At 35.6% G+C, this 11,100-nt stretch overlaps 1 non-coding gene across 1 annotated transcript; it reads right to left on the reverse strand.

Annotated features, from left to right (window-relative positions):
• Window positions 1-1,383: 1,383 nt before the first annotated feature.
• LOC141699463 (small nucleolar RNA R71) lies at window positions 1,384-1,490 on the reverse strand. Its single transcript, XR_012565926.1, has one exon. It is a non-coding gene; the product is annotated as a small nucleolar RNA R71 (small nucleolar RNA).
• Window positions 1,491-11,100: the final 9,610 nt, after the last annotated feature.

The following is an 11,100-nucleotide window of genomic DNA, read 5'->3' on the forward strand; positions in this document are numbered from 1 at the left end:
TGCCATTATATCACAGAATATTTATGAATATATACATCACACTTAAAACAACTCAAATATTTACTGGTTGTCACAATGAGCTTCGTGAACTTATAAGATAGTGTGTTAATCTTTAATGAAGCGAAAGTGAATTTAAGGGTTTAGAACTTGCCATGCTAGCATAGGTTCATGTATATGATATGCATGATTCGTAGGTAATTTTAACCATCTTACTTTCCCTATGTAATCGCGAGAGATAACTTGTGCATTAAACCGTTATGTTTTCAAATATTATAGACATATAAGGTCTCAATATAATTGGTGTCTATACAACTTCTATCTCTTTTATGGATGTCTGGTAGTATGATATTCATTTAACGAAAGTTGGCGTTTATCAGTTTCGTGTTATCTGATTAGTGTCATCCCCATTACATGCTATGGTTAAGAATGAAAAGGATATTGAATGAAGTATTTAATGAAGTTAAAATCCCATGTTTGTGTCATATATTATTCAACTCTCTTTAATCTCTTAGTTTATGTTCATTGGTATAATCTCTTAGTTAATTTAATATAAACTACCTCAATTTGTTATTCATCTTAGTATTGGATAATAAGCATACTAGTGTTGCATAGATACATTGATTGAAATTAACCTAACTTGATCCCTGTGGGAATGAACTAGAAATTTATTCTATATTACTTGCGATCGTGTATACTTGCGTGAATTTTAGCGCGTGCTTAGCGACTAACAAGTTTTTGGTGCCGCTGCCGGGGATTCATCGGTGTTAATTTTTATTTTATGTGTTTGTCATCATTAGTCGATAAAGTTCAGTGATTCGGACATTGTTACTTATTAGTTTCCTTGTTTGTTAAGGTACTCTAGCGAGCGTGTATGCATACGCGTTCTCGGACTGGTAAGAGAACACTGGATAAAGCTAAGGAAGAAGTTGTATTCATTAGAGAGAAAGTTGAAGAAGAGATCTTAGTTAAGAAAGAAGACAAAGCTCTTGTGCAATGGGAGAACCAGAAGAGAATCCAAAGGCTTTCATGGACTACTCTGAACCGAAGATCAATGATATTCAGTCTAGCATTGTTCGACCAGCCATCTCAGCTAATACCTTTGAGATCAAGTCGAGAATGATTCAGATGATACATAACTCAGTTCAGTTTGGGGGTTCTCCAACAGAAGACCCCAACATGCACATCCAAGATTTCATCGAGATCTGCGACACTTTCAAGTTCAATGGAGTTTCTGAAGATGCTATTAAGTTGAGGCTTTTCCCATTCTCTTTGCGGGATAAAGCTAAGTGTTGGTTACATTCTCTACCACCAGGGTCTATCACCAAATGGGAGGATCATGCTCATAAGTTCTTAACCAAATTCTTTCCTATGGCGAAGACTGCTGCAATCAGAAACGCACTTACTCAATTTGCTCAGCAATCTGGAGAATCTCTATGTGAGGCTTGAGATCGATATAAGGAGATTCTTTGGTAGTGTCCTCATCATGGGATGCCTGACTGGATGATCATTAACTATTTCTATAATGGTTTGGGTGCTACTTCTAGACCCATGCTTGATGCAGCATCAGGAGGAGCCTTGTGGGCTAAATGTTATGATGAATATAATATCTGGGATATCGCGTGTAATTATTTTTATCAATAAATAATTTTTATATGATTATTTACTACTAGAAATAGTTCCTATGACATCACCCCTTTAACATCGGTTAGAAATGTCGCTGATGTTAAAAGCAGTTTTAACATCCGTCGCTTCAAAACCAATGTTAAAAGTGTTGTAAGACATCGGTATCTTAACCAACCGATGTCTATTATCCTTTTTAAAAAAAATAAAAAAACTCCCGCCTCTTTCTTTCCCCCGTTAATACACCAAAAGATTCCCCCCTTAACCAAAAATTTATTCTCAGTTCCCCCCATTAACCAAAACCTTTTCCCCCTCTCTCTCTCATTCTCTCTTCTCTCTCTCTCTCATTCTCTCTTCTCTCTTCTCTCTCACTGTCTTGTCTCTCTTCTCTCGGTCTCTCTTCTCTCTCATCTTTCACTGTCTCTCTTCTCAATCATTCTCTCTAAACCTAATTATACCCCTATTTGTACAAACCTTTAATTAAACTCGATTAATTCCTTAATCGAGCTCGATTGGTGCTAAATAATCTTGAAAGAAGATGGGTCTACTCAATTTGTGTGAGAAAAGTAAGTTTATTTCCAATTTATTTTCAAATTTTATGTTTTTATTTTAATAGAGTTTTGTTTACATGTCTCGGGAGCTTTGTTAGTGTTGAAAGAAGTTGGGTTAACTTAATTAGGTATGCATACAAGTAGCTTTGTTATTTTAATAGAGTTGGGTATGTGTACAAGTAGCTTTTTTTCAAAAAAAAGAACCCACTGACCATTCTTTTCTTCATTAATTTAGTAGTTGAATGGGTAAAGGTCGAGGGTAATTTTTCTACCGTATGTATCATTAACCATGCCCAAAATCATTTAGGGGATGTTACACAGGGAGGGTGCAGTTGAAAGTGTAAGAAAAGTTAATAGGGGTATTTAAATATCGGCGAGATTCTCCGTCACATCTCAGCAGCAACACAACATAACACAATCTTGCCATCGATTAGGTTTCTATTGGTCCTCGCACTGCTTCTCTTCTCTGCTCCTTTTCTGCAAGGTCTCTTTTTCACCTTTATTTCAGATCTAGATTCATTTGTTCATTTTTTCTTTTTAATTTTACTTCTTAGTTATATCCACTTATCTGTTGATTTATTTAGTTTTGTATATCCAGTTTGTTACTTTTAATATAATGATCAGTTGATTAATTAAAGTTTGCTACTTCACTAGTTTGTATATGAATATGTTTTTCACTGATTAAGGTCTTTAGTATACTATTGTGCATCTTAATTTATTGTTTTTTGTTTGTCAATATGTTATTCATTTGTGGAATTAAATAGGGACACCCCTATTTGTTTAGTATACTAGTTTCTATTGGGCATCACTTATATATAATCTACAACACCCCTTATATTCTCATCCTTAACCCAAAATAAAAAAAATACATGATGGATTTTGCTTTGCTTGAGAAAACCCTGTTGGGCTTGTTCATTGCAACAATTATAGCCATCACTAATCTCGTTAAATGAATAAAATAGTTTTGCTCCGTATTTGGTTCTTCAGGTTCTTAGTAATCAACATATTGTATTATGATATAACTTAATATGGTATATATGATTTTGCTGGTAAAATGAATATTTGTCAAGAAAAATACTCTTTTGACTAAAATATACCCAACAGGTTTGTAGTAAAAGAATTATCCTGGATGAAGAAAGTTTGATAAGATGTTGGTTTCTGGTTCTTAATTGATAGAAGAACCTAAAATTATAAATTAATTTATTATCTTTTTTGGATATGATTTGTACAGGGAAGGGACAGGATATGGTGTTCACAGTCTATAGTGAGCATTGGAGGAAGATGAAGAAAATCATGACAGTACCCTTCTTTACTAACAAAGTTGTTCATCAGTATCGATTTGGGTGGGAGGATGAGGCTGCTCGTGTTGTTAAGGATGTTACTTTTACTGTCATTGACCTTTTAACTGCAGCCGATGGAATTTATGGTCAGTATCTCAAATTCTACTCATGAAACGGCTTCTTGGTTCTTCTTTTCGGTTTTTGCTTACGCTTCCCTGCACTGTGCTTAAGCACGCTAATGATGATAATCCAAATATATACTAGCAGTAGATTAGACATTATTGGAGATCTTATCTTTCACTACAAATTATGTAAATTCATATTAGATATCATCATTGAAAAGTTAAGAAAAAAGGATTAGAGTAACCAAAAGCTCCTTAATCAAGACCAATGTTATTTATTTATTTAGGCAGATTGCGGCATTTTGAGTACTTGGAATTTCCTTTGCATGTAATTATCACTGAATTTCATGGAACCATAGAAAATCATTTAAAGGTATAAGAAATTTTTTCTTGTAAATTTTCTTTATGTTTTCTGTAATCCACATACTCCGATGTCTTTAAACCTTGTTATTGTTATGTCATCTAATGGGAGATGAAACTGGTATTTGTTGACAGTATAATATGTTAGGTCACACACACTGTAGAGGGGGGTGAATACAGTGTATAATACAATTAAATCAAACTTTAATATATTAAGTAACAAAAAACAAACTTTATTGAAACAATATCAAGACCAATGTTATTCATATATTTAGGCAGATTGCGGCATGTTGAGTACTTGGAATTTCCTTTGCATGTAATTATCACTGAATTTCATGGAACCATAGAAAATCATTTAAAGGTATAGGAAATTTTTTCTTGTAAATTTCCTTTATGTTTTCTGTAATCCACATACTCTGATGTCTTTAAACCTTGTTATTGTTATGTCATCTAATGGGAGATGAAACTGGTATTTGTTGACAGTATAATATGTTAGGTCACACACACTGTAGAGGGGGGTGAATACAGTGTATAATACAATTAAATCGAACTTTAATATATTAAGTAACAAAAAAAAAACTTTATTGAAACATTAAACTCTGTTACAGTATGGAACTGTTACCTCTCAGTGATGAACAAATATCACGAGAGCTGCTAGGGTTACAATGAATAATCTTCTCGAATATGATAACACTTATAGTGTAAACCCTATGTCTGTGTTTATATACTACACAGTTATAAGATAATCGCTAATTGATATGGAATATAATTCTGCTTCCTAAAAGATATCAATCAGATATCTTTTCTTGCAAGTATTCCATTCTTCACGGAACTCCTTCTTCATGCATATCTCTTCTTATGTTTATCTTGATCTTCTTTCCTTTAATCAGCTACTGTCCTTATCTGATCATCCTTCAGCATTTAAGTTCTGATATCTAACTTCTGATGATTATCTCCTGATAATATAAGTACTGATATCCTTAAGTCCTGACTTCCAGTATAAGTACTGATCAACGGTTAAGTGCTGATTTGTCCCGTTAAGTAAGATCTGAAATTTAAACATAAATTAGCCATGACATTATCAAATATATCTAACAATCTCCTCCAACTTGTAAATTAGCATAATATACAAGTTTAACAGATATTTGATGATGTCAAAAACATTAAGTACAAATGCATGAGAATTAGACTAGATAACTACAACTTATAGTCCTTAAAGCTTTACCAATATTCAACTTCTGATAACAAGTTCAGTCTGTACAAATATCAGAATTTAAGCAGTTGTAGATCTTCGACTTGGCTTCATCATCTGATCTCTCTGATGTCAGGAGTTGTTCTGAGATAGTTCTTCAACAAACATTTCTCAGTATATCTGAGTTCATCAATTATTCTCCTTTTGGCATCTTTAAGCTCTGCAGTATCTTCACCAATTTGAAAGATTGCAGCTCTGAGATCATTGATCTTTGCTTTTCTTATATCCTGATCCAGTCTGATCAAATAAGCTTTATCAGACTCAAGATTGAATTCAACAGCCCTGTACCCCAGAAAGGTAGTTATAATCTTAGCAGTGTTGGGCTTCATTTCAACTATATCACCATTGTGATCTCTGTACTTTGGAACGTATGTGCTGTCAGACTTAACAGAATAAAGCCTTTTCTGTCTCCGAATCTGTTCTTTTAAATAGTTTGCAGCAGTTCCTGTTATTCTGTCATCCACTTGAAGTAAGAAAAGTACATGCTCCAATTCTTCAAAATACTTCAATGGAATGGCATTTTGTCTTATATGATAAACCCTACCATCTGTCATGAAATACAACATGATGTATTCTTTCAAGTAGGTATGGTAAACCATCTGTACAGATTCCAGTTGATTCAATCTCTCAGGAGTTGCTCCAATACCTGGTTCACTCAAGGAAGTTGGATCATTAGTAGTGTTATGTATTCTTCTTTCATCAGCACTTCCCAATCCAGTTTTATCTCTAGCTTCCTTTCCAGTAACTACTCTTGCTTCAAAACCACTTGCAGTAGTCTTCAAAGATTGAGTCTATTTTGCTTTAGTGAATCCTGGTAAGAGTGTCTTTGGTCTATCTTCTGAAATCAAGTTAACTTGAGCTATGTCAGAGGTTACTTGCTTCTTCTAAATATCAGAAATTACAATTTCTTGACTCTGAACAACTTGAGCCATGTCAGAGGTTGTTTTAAGAACTTTTCTTGAAGTCAGAGCAAGATTATCCTTTTCATCAGTAATTTCTTCATCCTCAGGAGGCACATAAACCTTGATAGGTTCACTAACTTTTTCTTTACCCTTGGATCTTGGATCTATCTGCGGTTGTGATCTAGCCAATGTTGCTTCAGTATGTGTCCTTTCTTTGATCACAATGCCTTTGAGTTTTGGAAGTGGCTTTTTACCAGAAGCTTCAGATTTAGATGTGACTTTCTCTGATTTAAGCCTGGCTTCTTTTTTCATTAAACTCTCCAAGTCCATTCCTGGATTTTCCTGAAGAAATAACTGTCTTGACATTTCCTCATCAAGATCTAAAAGTTCATCAGAACTTATCCTTTTACCAGTAGCAGAACTTATTCTTTTCCCAGTATCAGAACTTGTCCTGTGACTAGCTTGTCTTGATGTGAATCCTCTACCTTGACTATGACCTCTACCCATTCCAGGGTTTCCTTGATCATCTTTTTCATCATCCTTTCCTGTCAGTGTCTTGTCAGTCTTGCATTTGGACTTAATTACTTTCTCCCCCTTTTTGGCATCAGCAGGTAGTAGAAGAGAGATAAGCAATTCCACTGAGGATTGAATTTCAGTCAGTTGTGATTGCTGAGAAGCTTGATTTTTCAGAATATCATCAATCTGAGCTTGTTGATGATCTTGAGTCTTCTCAATATAAGCAATCCTGTCAATGGTAGGTTGGAAGAACTTTTTCTTATCAATTTTCCAAACTTGTTCCTGTTTGATAAATTTTCCTGAATCTTGTGTAGCTCTGCATGAGTAGTTGAGTGAAGACCTTGTAGATGTTTAGTACTCAATGCAGTGACTCTAAGCTGGGTTTTGAAATCATCAGAATTTAACATTTCATCAGCTTTAGTCAAGTGCTCAGCAAGATGCTTTTCAGTTGGAACACATGAAACTGAGTTCCATTCCTTAGTCCACTCCTGTCCTGCAGGAGTTTCACTCCAAGGTACTGGTGCTTCTCTGGTAACAAACTTCTTAACCAGTTCAGACTTTAGAATAGTCTGTTGAGGAGCATGTCCTGAAGGACCTGCTGCATCAGCATCTACAGTTAGAGCAGCATTACCAGTATCTCCAGCATTTGCAGTATCAAAACTTACAGAATCAGTATCCTCTGATAAAATAACAGTGTGAGTAGCAATGGAAGCTTCAGCATCCTCTAATTGCTGATCTTGTTCTAAGTTCTGATCAACAGCCATATCCTGATGCTCACCTAAAGTCTGATCATCAGCATCTTGATGCAAAGAAGGTGTTGTTGATAACTCTGGAGTTTGAACAGCATCAGTAACAGGTGTTGTAGAAGGATTAGTTGCTGTTGGAGCTTCTAAGAGAATTACTTCAGGCACAACCAAGTTTTGAACATCAATATCAGCACTTGTGCATGGATCAACAGGAGACACAGATGGTGTGTTAGCCTTTTCAGAAACAGCTTCCTGAGATGGAGTTGATGGAGAAGAAGTGACTGGAGCAAATTCCTTGTCTTGTGAGATCAGAGATTCCTGATCCCCTTCCTTAGCTGCTTCCTCTTCATAATCTGAAATTGGCCTTTTTGCCCTCTGTTTCTTGTATCTCTTTGTTGATTTGGATTCCTTGGGAGTTTCAGGAACTGTCATTCTTCTAAGCCTTTTGAGAAGCCTAGATCCCCCAATTCCAGAATCCTTCTGAGAAGTCTCTTTCTCAGCTTCACTTACAACAGGTTTCGAAGAAAGAACCTGGTCCTCAGTATCAGATTCATCTCTCAAGGCAATCCTCCTTCTCTTTTGAGGTGTTTGAGGAACAGTCTTTGTCCTCTTTGGCTTGGAGGATGAAGGCTTCACAGTAGGTGCTGAGGATGAGGGTTGATCAGTCTGTGAAGTAGAGAGATAGGATTTGAGATATGTCCTGAGGGTAGGTTAAGTAGAATGAGTGGTAGGTGCTGAGGATGATGGTTTTTGGGTGTTTGTTGTTGGTTGGACATCAGAGTAAACAGATCTATAAGTATCAGGATCAGCATTTACTAGGATCTGTTTTACAGACCGAGGAATCTGTAATGGTCTAACCACTGATTTCTTAGTGTCAGCATTTACCAGGTCATTAAAGTAGCGTTTTGCAACTTTAAAAGGTGGGGTTGAGGAACTGACTAATTAAGGTTCATCAGTACAAAAAGTATAAATAAGTTGACAGAATCTAGCAAAATAGACAATATTCCTATCCTCTGTCATCCTATCCCCAATAAAACCAATTATACCAGTTGCAAAATCAAAATGAGTTTGATTGATAATAGCATACCCGATATGCTGACTCAGAATTGGGATATCATCAAAATTCGAACATTTGTTCCCAAAAGCTTTGGTGATGCAGTCGAAGAAGAAGCTCCATTCTCTTCTGATATGAGCCCGTTTTAACTGCCCAAGTTTTGCCAAACTTTTTTCATACCCCAAATTTGCCATTAACTCCTGAAGAGCTGATTCTTCTGGAATTGAAAAGGTCCAATCTTCTGGGAGATGTAGAGCTTTGCGTATTGTACCAGGAGTGACTGCATAAGAAGAATCACCCACTTTGAAAACAATACTGCGAGTGCCATGTTTACCACCATCATCATAGTGCCCAGTCCGCTAAAATATCAGAACTTGTTGGCATGAAAAGACTGAAGGCTGGGTCAGTGCATACCCAATCTCACTGTGTGCAAGAAGATCTTGCACAAAATGCAATTCAGATGGAGCTTCAGCATGATCAAGAATTGCAGCATAGTTGTTTGGAACAAACTTAGCTCCATCAATGATTAAATCCTTAGGTGCCATGTGAAAAATTGAGATTTAAAAGTGCCTGTTAGGTGTTTGATAAAATGTCTGTATGAAAAACCAACGTGAGAGAAAGAGAGAGTAAAAGCAAGTAGAGAGAGAAAGTATGAAGGAAATAAAATATTAAAGAAATCCTTTCTCTGTCGTACTTATACTCTGAAAAAAAATGTTACCGTTGGACACCTGTCAGACATGCAGTAATAACAGATAGTTACTGGGCGCGAGAAAACAGTAATCATTACTTGCCCACTTGCCTGTTTTCAAGGAAAAACCGTTCTATTTACCCAGATATTCCATTAATCAAGGTGAAACAGTTTTAATTCAAAATTGAAACCGTTCCCACTGATTTAATTATTTTTCACTGCATCATTAATATTCTGAAAAGAAATCAAGTGAAAATGACCAAGATAAATCATATGAGTAAGTACTGATAAAGGAAAGTCAGAACTTAAATTAAAACAGAATTTATATGGTCATCAGAATATCAATCAGGATTTATCAATGCATTACAAAATAACTTAGAGACAAAATCTTGAAACAAAAACAAATTTCATTAATATATCAAGAGAATACATTCATGAAATGGAAATTACATCAGTACTTATACAAGATTTCCCTAAGCTACTAAACCTAACATCAACAGCCTTAGTCCTAGCTCAAGAAGCAGGGCAAGGCTGGTGATGAAGAAAAACAGGAAGAAGACGAGATTAAATCATTTCTTCTTCCTACTCTCGACAAACAGAATGGCGAGTCGGATGATACGCTCTTGCTGGCGGAGAGCTTCCAGCCTTTCCTCCTCCAATCGCTCCAGATGGCGATGGTAGTCCATATAGAAGAACAGGAGGTGGGTCAGTACCTCCTGTGAGACAGAGTCCCATATCTCCTCAGGAATGGCCGTGACGTGCCATTCCTGCTGCCATCCGGCACAGCTTAGCTCCATATTGAAGTTTTGGTAGTTCAAAAACATGTTGTATCTGACCATTGTGTTTTCGAAAGAAAAAGTATAAAGGTAAGTTTGTGAGAAAGAGTTTGATGGGAAGGCTGATGAGAATGCCAGAAGACGTAAAAGTATTTAATGCTGACAGGTAGAATTAATTCTACCTCGTTTCCCCAGACTTGGAAAAAGAATAACATTCATTGGAAGGAGAAAACATGGTTTAATGCGCACAAGTAACAAGTAAAAATAGACTGTTCAAGTACGAATACCATTAACCCTAACCATAGTGACTATTAATCTTCCACTTCAACATATTCTAGTTTGAACCGAGACTGTTATCAAATTTTATCCACAGATAAGTCAAGTAAAGAATTAGACTGTAATATCAGAACTTAGACTTATATCGGAACTTAACAGTCATCAAAACATAATTTCTTAACTCGAAAAAGGAATGCCTATATGAGTAAATCCTCATACAAGTTCTGAGTTATACTCTTCAGAACTTAATCGCCAGAATTTGCAACCAGAACTTGTCCTCAGAGTTAGTGCAAAGTGACACAATGACTGTTTATCTAAAACAACATAGACCACCATAGTAATTTTCATCATTCAGATGGAGTGATTAGTGTGTGCATCAAGCTAAATAGCAGACAAAGAGTAAAGTCTGATTCACTTCAGTACATCTTAGAAATAAGGCATAACTAAAATTTTGCTAAAGAGTTGTCATTATCCTGAAACCTACCGATGAATGAGTTCATGCTTGAGTCCACCTCAACTGTTTTGTGATAATTTTATGCATCTTTTTAAATTCTATTTTACAGTGGCTCCTCGTGTAAGTGAGTCACGACTGCTTATCAGAATTTATGCTATTATCAGAGTATTTCTCCAGTAATCATAGAGTGTGAAAAGTCACCAAGAAAATATTTTGCTTTTCTAATGCATATTTACTTAATACCAGCAATGCACTTGGGTCTTCCCTTCCACATTTTTACTCTAGATCTCAAAGGAGTACCTGATTTTATTCTTTGATCCTTTTGATTTTTCTTTTTATAAGTGAGGTTTATCAGCACTTAGTACATTCAGCAGTTTTACTAGTATCAGAACTTAACAGATGAGTAGCATTATTCTAATTTGTGACTTAGTAATAAGATAAACAAAGTAAACTCAACTAAACTCAATTATCAGAATTTGCTTGTGTCATAAAATTTCCACAGA

Source organism: Apium graveolens, chromosome 11 (assembly GCF_009905375.1).
Source record: "Apium graveolens cultivar Ventura chromosome 11, ASM990537v1, whole genome shotgun sequence".
NCBI lineage: Eukaryota > Viridiplantae > Streptophyta > Magnoliopsida > Apiales > Apiaceae > Apium > Apium graveolens.